Below are 23,173 nucleotides of genomic sequence, written 5' to 3'. Positions count from 1 at the left end.
TCAAAGCCACTGGAACAGATCAAATCACTCTGAGAAAGTGTGTGTCCCTGTGAGAGAAAAAGGAAGGGAGGGAAGGCGAGGGCGAAAGAAGCCATGGGTCGTTTCAAATTTTAGAAGTTGAGCAGTGAAGGAAGAAAATCTGTTCAGAAATGGAGCAGCCGGTGAGTGAGGAGAATATTAGAAATTACATTTGTAAAAGTAAAGAGGTTATAGTGTTTCCATAAGGTTGGAACTATTGTCTTTGAGAAATGGCCCTAAAAGAATAACTTAGTAAAAGCAAAACACTCAAAAAAGTTGAGATTCATCAACATGGAGACCATTGGTTATGTTGTTAAGAGAATTATCAAAGGAACAGAAAGGAGAGAGCCCAATGAGAAGGAGTTGGGATGAGGAGGAGACGTGAGGTAAGTGAAGAAGTAAAGGAGTGCCTATCGTTACCGCACATGAGAGTAATTCAAAATAAAGCAAAAGTACGAAGCCATGCCACAAAAGGGCTCACTCTGAGCAAAGGAATACTTAAAAATTGAACTCATTCAAAATAATTGTTATGATGTCATAACTTATTGTTGTAAAACATAATGCAATACTCCGAACAATTCTTTGTAAAGATAACAAAACAAAAATCAAGCTTCCTAAATATATCGGTCCAACAGTATCTCTCTGTGCAGTGTGGTGTTTATTCTCCCATGCTCACATCAGTTACAGAAGTTTTGGAAAACTATTTGGGGTGTTATTTGCATCCCTTTGAATGAGTGGTTTGTTTGTAGTAAGGGACAGAAGGATTAATGCAAACAGCTTATAATATGTGCAAGTGAGATGTGTGACGAGATGGCACAGAAGCCGAGAGGGGCACGATGGAAGCATAATGCTGAGAGGAGCTAAAAATATGCATGAAGTGGCAGCACCTCTGCAAGGTGCGCTGTGGAAGCTAAAGATGTGCTGTAACTCTAACGTAATAGAAACACAAAACAAAGAGCTAGAGCTGATTAGCTAATGTCCGGCATGCAAAATACTCAGTCCTGGAAAAGGCAGGAAACGCATGCTGGCGGTCTTCGTGGGCACAACACATCCATACATACACACACGCACATAATTAAACATCTCCGTGAGACAGGTTTTAACAGTGTTAGCCAGAATGCCAGAATAAGCTTCTCCATATCCATCATTATTCCCTTTATCAACCGATGCAGGGGATAATAACCTTGAGTGTGAATAAGATTAAAAATAAAAAGATGCAAGGGATATAGCCATTACAGGAAAGCTGACTGCACATCCTTTATTTAAAAAAAGAAAGTGCTTGCACATTTCCAGAGTATTAGCAAGGTGACTAAGGCTTTAAATTTTTTGTTCTTGACTGCATGTCAAGGATATGCTAATGAGGACACCAGGACAGACCGTAATGGACCATTTTAACCCAGGGTAAAAGCATAATAGGGCAGAAATTACCATCTAACCACCTACGTGGCTTTCCTTGTTATGCTCTGTTTATTAAGCAAAGATAGTTCCTCAGGAAAGGCCAGAACCAGTAGGAAATCCAATTATTGATCAGTTTGTAAAATCGCGGAGGCCATGTCTGTGAGGGTGTGGCCTTTGAGTAGAGAGCTTGGATTGTCAGACCTTGTATCTTTAGCATTTGCTTGAAAAGGTGTGCACTTGCTACTGAATTAAATACATAATTTAAATTATCTCTAGTTCCATGATCATAAAAGGATGTAATTCACAGACTGGGAGTGCAGGTGACTCTTATAAATGCCATATACATTCTCAAAGAACAGTTATCCAGAGTTTGAAATCATCAACCTTCAATGGGTAGAGCACATATTAAAATCAGCCTTCTGTGTTCTTCCCAAATGAAGAGAAATCCACTGGACCAAGGAGATGTGCTTCCTCACCACTGTCAGTCCCACTCCAGACACCCAGGACTCTCACGTCCTGCCCAGATGGCCCAGAGTCCACGTCCATGACCTTGGCCAGCCATTCTCAATGTCTGTTCTCAGAGAGGCAGTCCACGCTGCAGACATGCTTATCCTAGCGGGGCTGAGGGCTGGATGTGGGGCTGAGATGGGGCCAGAGCTTGGGTATGTGCCCAAGAGCTCTGATGTAGGATGGAACCAGGGTGGGAAGAGAAGTGAGGGTGGCTCACCTGAGGCCTCTGGCTTCCCTATTGCCCCCAATTTCTCTCCAAACATAGGAAGCAAGTCTCTGTTTTATTTTGGGTTTAGAAAAATGAGAATTTTTGTCCATAAGTACTTCATAATTTAAGGCTATTGTGAGTGATGGTTTTTTCTTACAATTTCTGATTATTTTTAGTATACTAGAGTACTACGAATGCATTTGCTTTTTATAAATTGATTTTTCACTTTTCCCTTTGCTAAACACACTTACAGGTTGAAGTAGTTTCCCCCTTATATATAGATGCTCATCATCCATGAGTAAGGAGAGTCTTACATGTGAATTTTCATCTAGATGACATTTATTTCTATTTCTTGACTTACTGCACTAGCATAAACCTAATTTCAGTGTTAAACAGAAGTGGAAACAATCTTCGCTTTGGAGGAAAAGTATCCAGGTTTTCAAGATGAAGTGTGCTGTGAGGCGCAGGGGCTTTGGAGCTGTCCCTTATGAGGTTCAGAAAGCCACCTTCTGGGTCTAGTTCCATGCTAACTTTATCAGGAACAAACTCTGGCTTTACCAAATGTTTTTCGATATCTAGTGCAATGCTTTTAATTTTTTTCTTGTATGTTTTGCTAATTTGCAGATTGCATTGTTTCATTTTGAAATGTTAAATAAAATGTATTTCTTGAGTAAAATCACTATGCATGTGAATTGACACCACACATAATTTGATTTGCTAAAATTTTGTGGGAATTTTTCCAAGTATGTTCATGATTGATTTTGGTCAGAAGTTTTCTCTATGTATATCTTCATCTGTTTTGAAATGAGAGTAATGTTGATCCCTAGAATGGTTGTGAAATATTCCATCTTCTTTTTCAAATTTTTAGAAACACTTGTGGAAAATTCGTATTATTTTTTATTTGAATGTTGTTAAAGTTCTCCACTAAAGTCAGCTCATCCTGGATCTTAGTAGTTTGTGCTCTTCATGGAACTTATCCATTTTACCTAAATTGTTGAATGTATTGTCATAAGATTATATTTTCTTGCTATCCTTTTAAAATGTACAGATTATAATGACCTCCATTATTTCTGCCATTAGTACATTTTATCTCTTTTTTCCTGCTCGCTTTGACTAAGCTTATAGCCTTTTCTGTATTTACTAAATGTACATCATCTTTTATAAACTTCTCAAAGAATAAGGTGTTAGTTCATTGTTTTTCTCCCTTTTACTCTTTCATATTATCTTGATTTTTTTCCTCATTTATTCTCTGTATTACACTTACTTTGTGTTTATTTTGCTGTTTTCTACTTTCTTTGAATGGGTCACTGAGGTAACTGTTTTGAGACCGTTCTTCTGTGCTAATGTTGAAGTTTAATACTACAAAATTTCCCTTAAGTATTGTAATATTTACATCCCACAAATTTTGATTTATTGTGTTTTCATTTTGATTCAATTCAAAATATTTCCCAATTTTCCTCTTGATATTTTGTCAAATTGTTGTTTAGAAATGCATTAATTAGTATCCAAATATATATTAGCCTCTTGAAATACTTTCAAGAAAACTTTTTATTGTTATAATTTAATTTCACTGTGGTCACAGAAAATACTTCACACAATTTTATTTCAGTGAGCTGTTTTGTGGCCCAGATTATGGTTATCTTGGTAAACGATTTGTAGGGACATGAAAGGACCATGTGTGCTGCTGCTGTTGGTTGAGTGCTCCAAAAATGTCCTTTGCGGAATGTTGGTTGATAACTGTTGTTGAGGTCTTCTTCCTCCCTAGAAACTCATTGTCCACTGGCTCTATAAGTTACGGAGAGAGGGAAATATCTCCATAACTAATAGGACTCCAATTTAAAATTTTCTGTTTCTCCTAGTTCTGTCAGTCTTTGCTTCATGTATTACCAAATACTCTTCTTAGGTGGATGAATATTTAGCATTTTTATGTTCTCTTGATAAATTGATTCCTGTTGCTATGAAATAAACTTCTTTATCATTGGTAATATTTGTTGCTGTAAAATCAACCTTGTTTGATGTTAATATAGTTTTTCAAGGCTTTTTTTTTTAAAGATTTTTTTATTGGGGATTTGGGGGATAGGAACAGCGCTGGGGATTGGGGGAAGGGGAACAGACAAGTTGCTGTCGTTTTGTTCTTCAGTCTAGTTGTGGAGGACGTTGCTTCACTGGCCCAAGTTGGAACCATCATTGCGCTCTTCCCATGCGAGGCAGATCAGTCGCCGGCTTCTGGATGGCCACTCACTCACTGCAGCTGCTGGCCACTCCTCTGGCTGCTGGCTACACACGGTAGCCCATGGCAACCCACTGCAGCAGGGGCTGCAGCCTACACCGTCGCCAGCGACTCATGGCAGCCCAGCTCCAGGTTGAGCTGTTGTTCAGCATCTTAGCTGTGGAGGGCAGTGTCACTGGCCCTCATATGTGGGATCCGAACCGGGGCCCTCTGGCGTCCCAAGCCAGGTCCAACCAACACGCCACTCGGCCGGCCCTTCAAGGTTTCTTTTGATGAATATTATTTTTGAAAATCTTTTTCATCCTTTTATTTTAATGTACTCATTCCTTTACATTTTAAATTGGTTTTATTTTAGGCATCGTACAGTTTTATTTTTAATATAATTCGTAACATATGCCTCTTAATTTAGGTTTTTGAATTTAATGTGATTATTGTTTCTAATATCTGGCATTACACCTACTATTGTGATAGTTATTTTAAATTTGTCACATCTTCATTTCCTTCATCTTTCCTGCCTTTTCCAGGACTGAGTATTTTGCATGCCAGACATTAGCTAATCAGCTCTAGCTCTTTGTTTTGTGTTTCTATTACGTTAGAGTTACAGCACATCTTTAGCTTCCACAGCGCACCTTGCAGAGGTGGTGCCACTTCATGCATATTTTACGCGCTTCTCAGCATTATGCTTCCATCGTGCCTCTCCCGGCTTCTGTGCCATCTCGTCACACATCTCACTTGTACATATTATAAACTTCTTAATACACTGTTATTGTTTTTTGCTTTAACAGTTACTTACTTTTGTTTGTTTCAGGTGTACAAAACGATGTAATAGTTAGACATTTACGTCCCTCACAAAGTGATAACTGCCCCCCCAATCTACTACTCGCCTGACATCATATATAACTGTTACAATACCACTGACTCTATTCCCCATGCCATTCTATAGCTATGACTGTATACCAGGGGTGACAAAAAAAATGTATACCATGGCTTGTGTTCATCTTTTGTTATCAGTATATATTGAATGTTACAATTTTAGTACAGTTTTTCTTTCCTTTTATAAAATGTGTATACATTTTTTGGCACCCTCTATATAATTATATTCATGGTTGACATTGAATATTATTCAGCTTCAGCTTCAGGTGTACAGTGCAGTGGTCAGGAATCTACAGTCTATGAAGTGGTCTCCCTAATAAGTCCAGTGCCCATCTGGCATCCTACATAATCTTTACACCATTATTGATTGTATTCCTCAAACTGTATTTCATATCCCCTTGACAATATTGTGATTACTAATTTGTGCTTTCTAATCCTTTTCTAACCTCCCCATATCCCTCCCATCTAGCAATAGTTTTTCCACCCCCTTACATCTCTGGGTCTATTTCTGTTTTATTTGTTCGTTTATTCTGTTCTTTAGATTCCACATATAAGTGAGATCATATGGTATCTGTCTTTCTCAGCCTGACTTATTTCACTTAGCATAATGTTCTGTAGTTCCATCCATATCATTGCAAATGGTAAGATTTCATTCTTCTTTATAGCGGAGTAATACTCCATTGTATAAATGTACCACAGTTTCTTTATCCAGTCATCTACCGATGGGCATTTTGGTTGTTTCCATATCTTGGTGATTGTGAATAGTGCTGCAATGAACATAGGGCTGCATGTATTTGAACTGTATTTTGAATTTCTTTGGATACCCAGAAGAGGAATTGCAGGATCATTAGGGATTTCCATTTTCAATTTTTTGCGGAGCCTCCACACTGATTTCCATAGTGGCTGCTCCAATCTGCAGTCCCACCAACAGTGCACCAGGGTTCCCTTTTCTCCACAGCCTCGCAGGCACTTGTTGTTTGTTGATTTATTGATGATGGCCATTCTGACAGGTGTGAGGTGGTAGCTCATTGTGGTTTTTATTTGCATTTCTCTAATGATGAGTGACTTTGAGCATTTCTTCATATGTCTGTTGGCCATCTGTGTATCCTATTTAGAAAAATGTCTCTTCACATCCTCTGCCCATATTTTTCATTGGGTTGTTTATTTTTTTTGGTGTTGAGTTGTATAAGTTTTTTAATAAATTTTGGCTATTAACCCCTTATCAGATGTATCATTGGCAAGTATCTTCCCCCATTTGGTATGTTGCCTTTTTGTTTTATTGATGGTTTCATTTGCTGTGAGAAAACTTTAGTTTGATGTAATCCCACATGTTTGTTTTTTCTTTAGCTTCCCTTGCCCTGGGGGTGGGGTGGGGTGGGTATATCAGTGAAAATATTGCTACTGGTAATGTCTGCAAATGTACTTCCTATATTTTCTTTCTGGATGGTGTCAGGTCTTACATTTAAGTCTTTAATCCATTTTGCATTTACTTTTGTATATGGTGTAAGGAGGTGGTCCAGCTTCATGTTTTTTGGATGTGTCTGTCCAGTTTCCCCAGCACCATTTATTGAATAAACTGTCTTGACCCCAATGTAAACTCTTGCTTCCATTCTCATAGATTAAATGACCACATAGGCATGGATTTATTTCTGGGTGCTCTGTTCAGTTCCATTGATCTATGTGTCTATTTTTGTGCCAATACCATACTATTTTGATTACTGTAGCCTTATAGTATGATTTGATGTCAGGTAGCATGATACCTCCCACTTTGTTCTTATTTCTCAAGCTTGCTATAGCTCTATTCAGAGTCTTTTTTGGTTCCATATAAATTTTAGGATTATTTGTTCTATTTCTGTGAAAAATGTCGTTGGTGATTTGATAGGCATTGCATTGCATCTATTTATTGCCTTAGGTAGTGTGGACATTTTAACTATTAATCCTGTCTATTAGCATGGTGTATAGTTCCATTTATCTGTCTTCTTATTTCTCTCTTTAATGTCTTATAATTTTCTGAGTACAGGTCTTTCACTTCCTTGGTTAAATTTATTCGTAAGTATTTTATTGTTTTTGGAGCAATTGTAAATGGGATTGTTTTCTTAATTTCTCCTCCTGATAGTTTGTTATTAGTGTATACAAATGCACTGATTTCTGAATATTAATTTTGTATCCTGCTACTTTACTAAATTTATCAGTTTAATAGTTTTTTGGTGGAGTCTTTGGGATTCTCTGTATACAGTATCATGTCACATGCATAGATGACAATTTTACTTCCTCCTTTCCAATTTGGATGCCTTTTATTTCTTGTCTGATTACTGTGGCTAGAACTTCCAGAACTATGTTTATATTGAATAAAAGTGGTGAAAGTGGGAAAAGTTACTTACTTTTAAAGTGTTTAAAATATAATGAAAAAATGAATTTACTATTTTTACCATTTCTAGTTATTTTCCTTTTCTTTCTAGAAGACCTCCTTTTAACATTAATAGTAGTGCAAAGTTGATGGTCATGAATTTGTTTAGCTTTTTAATGTATAACATACTTATTCCAACTTTATTTTTGAAAGAGATTTTCTTTGTTATAATTCTCAGTCAACAGCTATTTTGTTTTTCAGTAATTATAAAATGACATCCTACACTATTCTGGCTTGCATTAGTTATAACATAAATTATGCCGCCATTCTTTTTCTGTTCTTCTGCATGTATTGGTTTTCTTTTGTTTTTTCTTTCATTTGCTGCTTTACATATTTTTTCTTTGTCAATGATTTTAAGGAACTTAATCAAGATGTGCCTTGTCGGAATTTTATTTATATTTCTCATGTTTGGTAAGCTTGAGTTTCTTGAATCTATCAATTTATACTTTACATTGATTTCAGGAAATATTTATTATTTCTTCAAATATCTCCATGTTTCACCCCCTTTCCAGGAATTCAGCTATCCTTATCTAAGTTGCTTAATGTTTTCCGCAGCTCACAGATGTTTTCATTTTTTATTTCACCATATTGTTTTGTCTTTGATTTCAGAAAATGTCTGTCGTTATATCTTCAAGTTAGTATTTTTTCTTCTGAAGTTTCTAATCTGCTGTTGATTCCATCCAGTTAATTTTTCTTCTCAGACATTGCATTTCTCATTTATAGAATTTGATATTGTATATATTCATATGTTTAGCCAATGTGCTCAATCAATCCTTCCTCTATCTTGAACATGTAAAGCGTATTTAATAATATTTTAGTGTTCTTATCTCCTTATTCTATTATCTTCACCATTTCTCAGTTTGTTTCTATTAATTAATATTTTCTTAATTATGAGTTCATATTTTTCAGCTTCTTTGAATTTGTAATAACTTTTTATTGGATACCAGCATGTTTATTACTCTGAAAACATCTCTCCTTTTCAGCCCTCTCCAGTACTCTGACTTGGAGCCTCAAAACTTTTCTTATCCAGTAAGCTGCGGTTTCCATAGAGTTTGCCTCTCTCAGGAATCATAATAGTTGGGGTAGTTGACATGCAATATCTCCAGACTATTTTTAAATATATATTCGACAATTGTTTTAATTACTCAGCAGGTCAAATCTAGCCTTTGTTATGCTAGCTTGACTAAAATCAAAAGTTCCTGAAATTCTTTAGATATTCCTGAAAAACAAAACCTTTTTCATTTCCAGAACTTTTAAATACATACTCATGCATTAATGTAGGGGAAGTGACCCCCGCCCCCACCGTGTTTATCTGTCACGAGAAGCAATTCTCTCATATGTATAAACACAAATACTTTTTGTAGAAATTTAATAACCAATGATTTTTTTTTTAAGGAAAGCAATGATCATATAAATGAAAGGAAGCTTGATATTATGTTATGTTCCAGGATTTGCTCACCATGAGAGGACATTGCCAATGGCAGAGGTTTCTATGTATTTTTGTTGCCAATACAAAACACTTCCTTCGGTCTCTTTGTAGTTGCAACTGTGAGATTCAAAACATATATAAAAAAAAAAATCACATGGTCTTCATTTAAAAACATGCCAACTAGAAAGTCTAAGTTTGGACAGTATTTCAACTGATACTTTTAAATAGGTTGTATAATTTTGTTAACAAATGCACAGTTTCTAGCATTCCTACCTAATCTTTTTTCCATTGAGGGGTAAAAATCAAGATTATACATTTGATAAGGAAATATGCTAAAAAGCTGGAAAAGACATAAAATACTTCTAAGGTTTGAAGGATGAAGCTTCGTTTTCTTCAGAATAATGAAACTATGAAAAATAAAAATGGGCAATCCCACAATATTGAAAAAAATACTTATTCAGCTGAACAAGGATAATTGTTGAAAGAAATCTAGTGAAATCATTAATTTTATTCCACTAAGCCATGACAGTGTTTAGAGACGAATATAGGAGAGAGTGAAATATCTCCGATGGGTGTCAAATAGTGTCAGCTGAGTGTCAGCTCTGTCAGTATGTGTCAAGTGTGTAATAAGCCCTAGTCCAGCAGGTTTTTGTTACTAGTTGATGAAAGCACCTCACTGGAAAAATGAAGCTTTATGGTCAGAATTTGTTATGTTCATAAGGAAGTAAAAAGTCTCAGAGGAAACATTGTTTTCAGTATTTGAAACACTAAACTATATTGTAGAAACATGTAAAAACAGTTTTCCAATGACATTTTTGTGCAGAGAACCCCCCCCCATGGGTCGGATACATAGATATTAGCCAACGTGGAAAGGAAGCATTAGGCTTAGCATTCCATGCACTATTCCCATGATGCTTCGTAATCAGGGATCTCCGTGAAAGACTCCACCCATCCAGGAAAATGGCCCGTGTTGTTAATAACATTCAGAGCAATACTTCGAGTGTTTGATAATTTCATAATCAGTGCTGAAAACTCTTCTGCACAGGGGAATAAAGTTGATCCCTCAAAAATTTTTAAAGATTTTAATCACTATTAAATGTTATAGAAATTTTAGTGAACTAATAATTAAATAGCTTAATGTAATGTAAGTTGAAATAATTAAAATTTATGTAACATATCTTTCAGATATATGTAAAAAGTTCAATCAGCTTCTGAAGCTTCAAGGAGAATGCGGGATCAAACACATTAAAGTGAAGGGAATTACATGGTTTTCACAGACATTTAAAAACAAATTAATCTAAAAGGACTTTCAGTTTCTAGTTCCACAGTTATATAAGGATATGCTTACATTTATACAGATTGAGAATTACGTTGTTCTCATTTGGATGGATGCTATTAAAATTATGCAGTGTTGATTTTAAATTTCCTATAACTTTATGATATGAAATCAAGATATTTTGGCATTCTTTATAGAAAGAATTGGAATAAAAGTGAATTTGAGGTGAAATAAAATTTAATTGGTCTAATTGCAAAAGATTTTATACTCAGATAAGACTGAGAAAAATTTTCAAGACCCCTTTGAACAGATTTATAAAGAAATATTAAATTTGCAAACACATTGGCAATGCAACAAGATTATTTAATCTCATTAATAAAGTAATGGGGAGAAGAAACACAGTTCCTTAGTCCACAGACTGGGTAGCTTATAAAAAACAGAAATTAACTTTTTACAGTTTTAGAAGCTGGAAATCCAAGGTCACGGTGCCACCATGGTCAGGTGAGGGCCCTCGTCTGGGTCACTGTCTTCTTGTCCGTCCTTAAGCGGCAGAAGGGCACAAAGTCTCCATGGGGCCCTGTTTGTGTGCTCCGCCCTGGCGCCCTAAGCACCTCCCAGTGGCCCCACCTCCTCAACCGCCGCATTGGGCGTTAGGATTTCAACATAGGAATTTGGGGGGACACAGACATTCAGAGCATAGCAGTTCCCACCAGTTTCTAACAACCCAAGGCCATTTTCTTTACTAAAATAGCATGACAATTACTGAAAAAAAGTGACTGAAGCCTGTTTGCAATTAGTCCCAGCTCTAAGGGGAGGTGGGACGGTGTGTGAGCTAAATCTCATTACACGGTTCCCTGTTCACTCTGGGTCCTTCAAAACCAAAGACCAGTTTAATAACTGCATACGTTTTTAGGCATTATGGCACCATTTGTCCTCCTCACTGGTCTTGTCCATATTTAGCGTATAAAAATGTGTAACGCATAAATTGTCATGGCGTACTTGCATTCTATGTCCTAAAGTTCTGCAAAAATGAAACGAGAGGCAGGATGGCGAGTGTAAAGCTGTCCGTCACTGGTGATTTGCGTCCCTCAGTAGATGTGGGAAGAAGTGCGTGGAGGAGATGCCATGTGTGGCGTGGCCCCCTCTGGCCGGCTCAGGAAGCCTCTCCCACACAGCAGACTGCCGCTGCCTGGCTTTAGTAAGTGACCGCTTAGGGTCGCCCAGGACAAGGGGTCCATGAGAGGGGACGGCAGACCTCCACAGACTTCCTTTGTGATCACTCTTCTGTCTGGGTCCTATCCACACACACCCCATGGCGGGTAACCTTCCAGGGGGTCATTATCAGTATTCATCCGTTCAGTATTGATCTGTTTTATATCTATGTTCCATGAATATTTCAGCTTGTAGGAGAGAGTGAGTCGTGGGTACTTATCACTAACATACACCGTGAGAACGTGCTGTACCCGACCTCCCCGTTCCCTCACTGGCACTCAGTCATCATTTATTATTGTAATAATAGGAGGCGTTTATATTTAACTCTCATAAGTTATAAGGTGTCATGATTATCCCATTTTTATAGATAAAGAAACTGAGGCCCAGAAAGATCAAGTGACTTAATGTCACGTGGCCTTGGTAAGCATGTTAAGCCTGCGAGTTTGGCGCTGGCATTTGCTCAAGTTTTTATGCTATTCTCCTTTCTATCTTCTTTAATCAATGGGAAAACAATTGTTAGGGACCTTAACTGAGATTAGTGAGGAATTCTGAATTTCTGTGCAAAGGCGTGATTTGCTCTTCCCATAAACATGTCAGCAGCACTGACAGGTGTTTTCCGTCCCCTGTCCCCTCAGGCTCTTTCTCTAGAACGGTGTCCACGGGGTTACAGTTCTCTTGGCTTCCGTCCTGGTTCTGAGCATCCCTGCTCACCTTGCTTCTCCAAGCCCCCTTGGCAGTTGCTTCTTAAAAGTTGTCAGTCTTTCCTGAGGTTCTGTCCTTGGCATTTTCTTCCGAGGTGAGGTCACCCAGTTTTACATCCTCATGCATCCTTGATGACCCATGACTCCCAAATATACATCTCTGAGTCACACACCTTGCTGTATTTAAGGCCTGTCTAACTGGCCGGTGGACGTATCTATGCCTGACAGTGACCGCAAATTCAATGTGTCTGAACTGTTAGATGTTGTTTGCTGCACTAATGGTGGTGCAATCAGCCTAGTCTTCCATGGTATAAACCCCACAATTACCTGACGGCCAGCACACCCCAGATGCTTAAAGACATGGAGCCGATTCCTTCCTAGACCTTTCGGAGAGAGCAGGCCTTTACTCTGGACTTGCAGCCTCCAGAACTGTCAGATGACAAATCCCTGTTGTTGTAACCCACCTAGCCCGTGCTACTTTGTTACAGCAACCCCAGAAATCTAATGGTCACTCTATCATGACTCTTTTGTGCCTATTTCACTTCTCCCTCAAGTCAAGGTCTCTCAGTTTTGTTTTGATTTTTGTCTCAACTGTTTCTTTCCAAAGCTTCTCTTAATATTTCTCTCCCTTCTCAAACAGCATGGCCAGACTGATCTTGCAAACATCCCCTCTGATTGTGCTGTTGCCCTGCTTGCGATACACACCGGCTTGTCACAGCACATAGGACAGGTTCCGCTTCCTCATTGTAGCTTCCAGCCACCAGCGCCTCCTGCAGCACCTGTGCAAGCCAGCTGCAACCATCACCTCTCTGCCCATGTTTCAGCTGACACTAAACTTTTTCCTGTTCCTTTGAACTTCCGATTATTTTTTCAAACCAAAAAACAAGTGTGCCATTGCCATTTTAAGACAGCTGTCCCTACCCAATCCCCACATCCTTCATTACTCAACGCTTCCATCTTTCCAGACTAGCTGAAGAGTAATTTAAGAAGTGAGAGGAAACTCAGACCTGAGCTAGTTTTTAGACCCTACTTTAGATTCTTACACGCCAGTGCTGCCTTTATATTTTGTCATGATTTCTAGGTGTGCATTTCTGGCTGGACTGGGGCACTGGGAAGGTGGGTGCCAGCTCCTGCCCCCTAGGATGTCCTGGTCAGTGTCACACCTGTCAGGGTTCGAATGACTTATGACGTGTGGCAATTTGAAATTGCGTACTTACAGCAAGACAGATTGTTCCCTAACAAATTTGTACAAGATGACCCCCACAAACATGTGTGGTCATAAACCACACACACACACACACACACACACACACACACACACACACACACACAAGCACACAAGCACATGCACGCACGCACATGCACAGACCTGTACGCATGCACTCACACACATGCACAGACATGTACACATGCACTCACACTCACACGTGCAGGCACGAGGCCATGCCCATAAGGTCACACACTATTATCTGTAGCTGACATTGGTGTTGAAGTTGTCATCACAGTTGGCAAGTAAATGAAAAACAGATATTAATAAATGTTGTCGGGTGCCTACTCTGACATTTTACAATGTCAGTGCTGTATGTATTATAGGAACTTTTTTTTAACTGCATAAGCATCACTGGGAACTTGAATCAATTTTTAAAATGACTTTAATTTGCAATCATGTTCAAAACCATGTAATCACAGAACAATACTATGCAGAGCCTGCACAGTCATTTTAAAAATGTACAGTAATAGGAAGTGCTCAAAGGAGAAAGTCTGAAATACAAGGATGTTTAAATCAATGTCATACCATATAACTAAGCAAAATTTCATTTTCAGCATAAATCTACAAAGAGGGCAAACGTTTTAAAGTGCAGGTCACTAAGCTCCTAGTAAAGGAGGCTAGGAAGATAAATTGTAGAAAAGTTGTATACAATGTTCCTTTTATGTGGCGTGCTGACATGTTCCTGTGAAAACCCGTGTCTTCAGCACTTCCTTCCCAGCCTCCGAGGGGTGGAGGTCCATCCTCGTGCTCAGAGTGTTGCTCTGTTCCCTCACATCTGTCATTTGTGCCCTCGGCCCCAGAGCCACCTTGGTAAATGCGAGACTTGGTAAGCTTCTACAAGACCCTCCAAACCACATTTTTCCCTTAAAATCCCCACGTAAAATTACCTTAGTGCTTAAAGTCACACTATCTTACAGATATAAATCACTTGGATAAATGGAAAAACGCATTCATGAAAGAATTACTCTGATCCATGTTTTGGAGAACAACAGCCATAAGGAAGCGTCCCCCAAGCCTTCCTGCTGGCTCCCGCGTGGCCCACACCTGCATCTGCCACCAGCACTGAGCCAGGACTGGGCTCTGAGGAAAGGGACAGTGGGTCACCCCATTGTGAGAGGAGCGCCAGGGAGTAGTCGGGTCCTACGCTGAGCAGGCAGAGAGCAGGCAGAGTGCTGCTTATCAGGTCAACCAATACACAGTGACATCTAGTTACATAAGCACCGCCATGAGGCCAGATTTTTATGGTGGAATTTCAGACACTTAAGCGCTTTCTCAGTACATGTGGGAAAACCTACTCCAATGTACACAGGCCAGCCCGTTGTGACACACAGATGTGTATATCAGGGCGCCTTGGGCACCAGCCTCTGTAGAGCAGGAAGTGAGTGAGCAATGTGTCCCTTATATTCTGGCTTCCAAAGTTATTCTTCAGTGTGTCATCAGGAAGCTTGATTACCTGTGCCCTTACTTGCGCCCTAAAATTAGTAATTGTATTTAGAACGTAGGTATTAGAATGAATAATTACCATTGAAATTATTAATGGATTATTTTTAACACTTATGTGTGAGAGAAGTAAAATGTAACTGAAAATATCCTACCTTGAGTTACGGGTATGAGTCTCAAAGATGAAGGAGAAGCAGTTATGAGAAGAAATAAAAGAGTAAGTCATAGGATTTGATGCACACAGGTTTGCAGGATTTGTTCCAGAACTTTCAAACAATAAAACCCTCTAGCTGGTCAAGGTAAACCCCTGCATTAAGATCGTCACACATGGTTTGGTTCAGGGGTCCTTTTGGCACCCTTCTAAAATCATAGTGGCAGTCACTTAGGTGACCTCAAATTATGTCTAGGGACGTGAGGCCTGAAAGGAAATTCCTGGGTCACTTAATGGAGGCCCAGTCTTCTGAGGTTTTAAATCAATAAATCACAAACTAAGCACATTTTTTGATTCCCTGTCACTCCAGGCACTGGTCCCTGCGCATTACGCACACCAGGCGCTCTGCCACTCACAGCCTTTCTGCTCCCTCTGGCTGGCGTGGCCCCGTCTCCCCTGGTCCTCTGTGTCTGCAGGTGCACCCGGTGAAACCCTCTACTCCGTGCTCCCATCTCTGTGCTTAAAACGGTGCCTGAGATAGTGCCTGGTGACAGATAGATTGCCTCTGCTCTCTCCTCATTTATGTGGCCTTCCCCACGTGCGGCAGGGCCCGGATCTCGCAATATTTTTCTATCCCTGCCATTCCTGGCAACGCCTGTCCTGTTACAACCTGAGCCTTTGTCCATGGGTTCTCATGTTCCCCAGATTTAACTGGACTGTGAATGCCAATGAGATGACAATGATATAAATTAAAGGGAAAGAAAGGATTATCAAGCAACTGTTACATTTTACTCACTGTGCTAAGTTGGAGACGAAAAGGCTCATGATAACAATGTGGGCAGATGAAGGATTTTGAGCAAGGAATGATGCTGTGTCATTATGCCTTTAATAAACATTAATCTGATAGCGGAAATTGAATTTTTGCAAAGTCCTGAGAGAGAAAACCCAGAGATGTCATGAATTAAAGCAAGATTAATGGCATGAAGGAAAGAGCGGAAGCCATAGATATGTAGGAGGCAAAGCCAGACCTGGGGACTCACAGAGTTTGGGGCAAGTAGGAGAGAGTCTCATTGACCCCGAATAATGACTTGACAAAAGGTAAGCTATCAAACATAGATGGAGGGAAAATGGTGGCGAGGTCGTTTCATTATTTTTGGACTGGGTTAAATTTTTGTGTTAATACTACACCGAAAATGTAGGTCAGACAGTCAGCAGTGAAGTCTGGGTTAAAGCTATCAATTTGGGAGCTACTGTATTGAAATGGGAAATGCAGACGTGGTGTCTTGAATGAAAGGGAAGAGGACACGGCTGGGAAAATTGTGCAGGAATTGGAAAGTAAATAAGAGAAAAAAGAGAGGATCTTAAATATGAACTGATTTTTCAAGATGTTTGTCTGGTGGGGGAAGAGAAAGATTGTCAAGCGAAGGTAGAAATATATGGTTAGGGGGGAAGGATACAGTGAGTGAACTTGTATTGATTTTACAAATTTTATATCTTATGCCTCAGATGTTTCATACATTTTATTTTTAAGTGAAAAATCTATCTAGCTATTTTATTGCTGACTGTATAATTTATCAATTACTCATTTTAAGTTTTACACTTTCACGATATATATCAGTGCACAAAGATTTATGACCACAATATCTTTCTTATATTTTGCCACTTTCCCAAAATACTTTTTACTATTCAAAATACTATTTACTATTCAAATATGTTTGCTAAGACCATACTATGTGAGATGTTAGTGTTGGCCTCTCATTTTCTTTTTTTTTTTTTTTCATTATTGCCTCATTTCTTCAGCACTCTGGAGTTATAGGTTAGCTGTGTCATCTTGGCTCTTCTCTCTTCATGGCTAAGTTCATGAGATCACTTAGCTAATATTGTTTTTCTTACTTTATCACATACTAATCAAACTCATGTAGAAAAAGCACTCCATGGGGATTCAGTTAACTGTGTACAGAGAGGAAATTATACCCTAAATTATAATAATTCCTTTAAAAATTAATGTTGATTACTATAAAGAACAGATTATATATATATATATATATATATATATATATATATACACACACAATTCACATTGTCATCTCCTGCAATTCAGAGTGCCTTTTAGGCAGTTTTGTTCACCTCAGTTTAGTTGATTCTAACCCTAAATTATAATAATTCCTTTAAAAATTAATGTTGATTACTATAAAGAACAGATGATATATATATATATATATATATACACACACAATTCATAACAAATGTATCATTTCCTTTCCTCCTTGCAAAAAATTAAATTTAACAAAACAAATATACATTATAGTCTAGTCAGTAGCACTCTTCATTATATGAATCATTATATTTTTACTTTAGAAAGAGTGGGATTTGATGTCTCATTTTGGATGTTTCCCAGATAGAATGTGAAATATATCATCACTTTCCAATGACTTCAATTAAAATGTCTCAAAAGAATTGGAATACCAAAGTAAAAAAAACTGGAAAAAATATACTGTGAAAATAGTAGAGTATTATTCTGCGATATTCTTCTTTTGTTTTGCTATTAGTTAAACTCTTTGATACAACTTTGGAAATTCCATTTCACACCAGTCTTAAAATATTGGATTGAAATTATTTATGCTTACAGCGTAGCCCTTCAAATAACATGGCATTTCCATGTGTCATAGATGGCATCCACCTGGCTTTAATGGGCTGCTTTCCTTTTCTGCCCTTTATCTAGCCTACCATAAGGGTTTATCTATGAATCCTGTGATTCAGATGGAATTATCTCAACATTATATTTTTACTTCATTTCAAGTCATGTATTAATAATTAACGGTGATTGACATGTAACCCCTATGATTGTTATGTGTTATTTCTATGAATATTTGTGACATTTTAGCAGTTTTCTGATTGGAGAGCCTGAATGCTTCAGCGGATCACCTTTACTCAGCTTCCTAGGGATGCAGGATTTGTGGGAATGACATTTCCCAAGTAGCAGAGCAGGTCTGCTATGTTACAAAACACGGTGGTGCGGAATGACAGCAAACCCAGTATGCTGATTTAGGTCACAACAGCTAGCGCACCCCTTGTAAATTAAGTGCTGGTACTCACTGCTGTATTTGTGTAATCGATTCCTGATGAAATCAAAGAGTAGATGACTAAATAAAGTTTTACTCATCAGAAATTAGCATACATGTGATTAGGCATTTAGATTCCCCGAATACAAAACTATTGTGGAGATTCCTGCAGCCGGTTATAATTTAATAACCATAAAAGTTTAATATTTACGAAAGACTAATAAAATGACCCAGTGAGTTTATTTTACATAATGGCTTCTTTGAAAAAAATATTTCATATCAAATGTATTCCCCAATCGTTTTGGAGCCCCTGTCCTCGGTGCCCTGTGCTTCCTCATCTGTTTGGGTAGTCTAGGACGGAATAAACAATATCAATACATCACTTAGTCAGATTCAGGGAGCTGGGATGCACACAGTGAGTTGAGTTCTTGGATGTTAATGTCTAAAATTTAGCTCAAAGATCATTTTCACGGGAGGAAACAAGCTAAGACGTGAAATGATGGCCCATTGAGGAAATCAGTCCAATAAGATAAAAATCGTAAGTCTTCAGAGGTTCAACATAGTATGGCAAATATAGTTCTTAATCTGGAAGGCAGAGATTTATAAGAACTGAATATTGTACAGAATTTTTTCTTTTTTTGTAGTTTCAGGTGTACAAAATGTAATAGTTAGACATTTACACCCCTCACAGAGTGTTAAACCCTCTCCCCCAATCTACTGCCCCTCTGACATCGCATGTAGCTGTTAAAATTCCATTGACTCTATTCCCTATGCTGTACTCCACATCCCATGACCATATAACCATATATATATATATATATATATATATATATATATATATATATATAGTTGACATTCAGTATTATTCAGCTTCAGGTGTACAGCGCAGTGGTCAGGAATCTACACAGTCTATGAAGTGGTCTCCCTAATAAGACAAGTGTCCATCTGGCACCCTACAAAATATAACATTATTGATTGTGAGGGGATTAGAAAGCACACGTTGGTCACCACGATATTGCCATGGGGATACGAAAGACAGTTTGAACAGAAAATTTTAAGGGAAATATTGAGCATTGAAATTTATCCAGCAGACCTACTGATGTCACATGCGAAGTTTATGTTTTTCTGAAAAAGAAAAACTTCCTTTCACTTTCTAAAGAGATGTTAAAGTGGCCAGTTTATGTTGGGGTTTGGAGACGCTGCCAGGAAGACGGGCAGAGACACACCACTGCAGGGTGGGACAATGGCCTCTGCTGAAGGCCTGGCCACTCCCACCCTGGAGCAGGGCCCTGCGTTCCAGCTGCTGCTGCCAATTCACAAGCCCGCCAGCAGTGGCCGTGATGGAGTTGTTTTGTGGGGTCCTTACTGTCAGGAGGTGCCTGGGGGCTTTGAGACAGATGACAGCAGAGTGACACAAGTGGTCAGTGGCTGATGCTCTGCTAACAGAAATTTTGGTTTGGAAGTGAGGCATAACCTACTGGCATTTCGATGTTAAAACCCGCAAGTAACTGAAGGAAATAATAAATTATTTCACAAATTTATTTTCATCTGGTGAAGTTGCTGTAATAATATCATTTATAAGCCACATTGGAAAAAAAATCCATATCCAATTTGGTGAAATTGCCACAGAGCCACTACTACTTAAGAACAGCCAAGAAATTATAAAATATTTAGTTCAATATGGAACATTTTGTGGACAGCAATATAATACCTTGTAAAAAACAGAAGACTTTTCAGAAGCTATTTGAATTTTCTACTGAAGTAGATTATTTTAGTTCATCTTTAGCCGCTTGCATATGTTAATTTACTTCTGTGGAAATATCATTTTGACTTAAATGGTCAAATTTTTAGAATCAGAGTCAGCATACGGATTGTATATTTAGCTATAAAGATGTAAAGTTATAACTTGAATATCCCAGAAGCATGAAAAACAAACCTTTTTTGAAAGAAAATACTAGATGAAACAGGATTTATTCTTGGACTTATCCAAGAATAAGAGGAAGAAGGAAAATAAACAACAAAAACCATTAGGTTATTTGTGACTAAATAGGAACCCTCCACAGGGTTGGCAAGTGCTGGGCTGACATGTGATGTTGTTGTCTCTGAGAGCTGGTGACAAGGGTGCTGACAGGGCCCATGAGACTGGGGTGCGTGGCAGAGACCCGCAGGTTGAGATGACGCTATTGAAGCTGCCCGTGAGCTTGAAGAGCCATTAAACTGAAAGTGGGGAGCTCATCCTGCAGAAATATGGAAAGGGATAAAGATACAAATTGGTCACAGTTGGGTAGAAACTGCTCTTTCAAAAAAGAAGTCTGTCTTTTTGAAAACACAATTTCAGACATTTATTACTGTCAACTAAAGAACAAATCTGGACTTTCTTCAAAAAGAGCATTGTAGCAGTAAGAGTGATCTGAACCTAAGGTGTGGCAGCATGTCCGAGCGACACGGGGCAGGGCGCGCAGGGCCAGGGGGAGCTCGTGGGAGCGGGGCCGGGAGAGGAGCTCGTAGGGGCCCGACGGGGCTCAGGCTGAGCTGGGGACACGACTGCCTCTCAGTGACGCTCCAGCTGGACAAGAGCTGGACCACGTCAAGTCGCAGGTGGCACGGGCGCACGTGAGCCTGTGACCTCTGATACAGACGGGATGTGTGAGTGGCTGGGTGGGCAGAATTAAGGTACAAACAGAGAATGACGACTTCTCCACATTTTATTTTAAAGAAACAAATGTATGTAAGTTCCATACAGAAGAAAACTTCCACACATCATCTTGAAGCTCGGGTGATTTTCACTTTGTCTTTGGATGAAGTGAGCAGGTTCCAGCAGAGGCATGCCTTCTGCTTCCGGCCCTGCCAGGCCCGTGGCCACCATATCCCGTGTGTTTCATCACCACCCAGCTTTGCGTTTAGTCAGCTTATTGCCTGCTCCCCAGAAAGCCCAGAATGACTGTCACCCCCAGGGTACAGGGAGGCCTAGTGTAGTCTGCTAGCAGGCAGGTTTGGGGTGCCTGGCCCCTCCACTCACAGGTCAGTTACCCTGCCGGGGATCTGTCTTGGTTAGAGGCCTGAGGGGACAGCGTGGTGACAGGCTGCTCTGTTTTGTACCCTGAGTGCGCGCAGCAGGTACTCTGCATATGGTGCTTTTAAAGATTTAACGATTAGGACTGAGGTTCAGTCTGAGGGGAAGATGGATGGATTTTCGCGTATTGGTGAACTCTCGCTTCAGGCTAGGAATAAAAACCTTACTTCTCAAGTCTGACGTTATTACTTTTCATTTGTTTTTATTGATTAGCTGTCAGCGATAAGATCTTGCCTCAAAACGAGACAGGTGCTGGTGGCCATTTTTCCTTTTTAAAAAGCTTTTGTAGAAGCAACTTATAGTAAGTAGAAATAAAGGACATAGAAATGAAAACAAATACCCATGCCAATTTGGACACAGTAGTTAGATATAAAATATTAAAATATTAGAATTTACTGACTCAATAAGATAGATTTAAGAGAAAATAACAAAACATGCTTTTCATGGGTAATCCACATATTTTATCTTATTTAGGTGCATAATATATAATAAATGAAAATATATTATGAAATAGATATTTTTTTAAAAAGCCTTTCTGCCATCTCCCTGCATAGCTCGATTTCTTAGGGAAAGAGGAACAAGGCATAACTGGCACTTGTTACTGCATCATTTGTAACCAGACTGTCTACTAAAGGTCATGAAAAACGACAAGTAATAACAACGACCAGAAAAAGGAAGACAGGGACATTTTCTTTTCTATAAATAGTCGCGCAAGTAAAAATAAAATATGTAATTTAAGATATATATATTTATAGATCTATATTTATAGATAGATAGATATAATTAAAAGTAAAGAAATGTTACATGAAATGGGAAAGGTAAAGGGTTAGTATTTTTATTACAATAATGCATTTTTTCTTAACTTCTTAAATACAAAATTAAAACCATGTCTACAAAGGGCTCTGCGCAGGGTTCCCAGGATGCTTTGCACGCCCAGAGGTCTCGCTGGCAGGCTGGCAGGATGGAGCCATGTCTCGGTACCAGCTGTCTGTGCTGTGTTTATCAGGACACCAGTGTGGCATGTGGGGTCCCACTGGGCTGCGGAAATGCCCAGGACCCCAGGGAGCTCGGTCATTCGGAACTTGATGACTACCTCTCCGTGGGGACTCATGTGGCAAGCCCTGGCATGTTGGGGCTCACCCTGCACTGGGAGTTCCCCAAATTAGTATCTGCATGGAATACAACCTTTACTAAAGCCTAGGAAGCATGAATGCACCAATCAGAGGCTTAAGAGTGTAGATGCAATCAGCAAACCTCAGCAGTTTTCTAGAACACCGACCAACAGAAGATTTTATTCAGGGAAGAATATTTAATCGTTGCCGACACAAAACGATTGTTAAAAACATAGCAGGCAATGTTGACTTGACTTGATGGTTGTTTGTAAATGTTCTGCAGATAGTGCGTCTCCTTTGTTCCTGCACCCTGGACGAGCCACGCGCAGTGCCATGCTGTCGGTCCACCTCGGAGGGAAGACTGGTGAGTACATCACACAGAGTGTGACATGATATTTATGTGTCAAAGCACTTAGTGACATGGAGGTTATACTAAGTAGAGTCTCTAAGTGGCGTTGGGCAGAAAGACTGACTATGAGAAGGAATTTATTAATGTACTATCGTAGCTCACAGAATTGCGATAAGACTGTCAAGACTCAAGATCGCTCCAGGTAACTCAGACTCTAGAACAAGCAACTGAGTTATTTCTGCTGCTTTTCTTTTTCTCGCACTTTTACGTAGGATGGGAGAACCTGGAGGATCTTACCTGGAGCTGACACCCTCTATCGTAATTTTGCTGTGTCAGCATCACCGCTGCCTTTGGGGTGATGTTTGTAACTTCTGATGGAGAAATGGGGGGGGGTGTTCTTTACTACCACCTGTTACAAGCACCTCGGAAGGAATCTGATTGGTCCGGCGGACTC

The sequence above is a fragment of the Hipposideros armiger genome, unplaced genomic scaffold, assembly GCF_001890085.2.
Source record: "Hipposideros armiger isolate ML-2016 unplaced genomic scaffold, ASM189008v1 scaffold_262, whole genome shotgun sequence".
In the NCBI taxonomy this organism is placed as follows: domain Eukaryota; kingdom Metazoa; phylum Chordata; class Mammalia; order Chiroptera; family Hipposideridae; genus Hipposideros; species Hipposideros armiger.
This window is presented reverse-complemented; position numbering follows the sequence as displayed.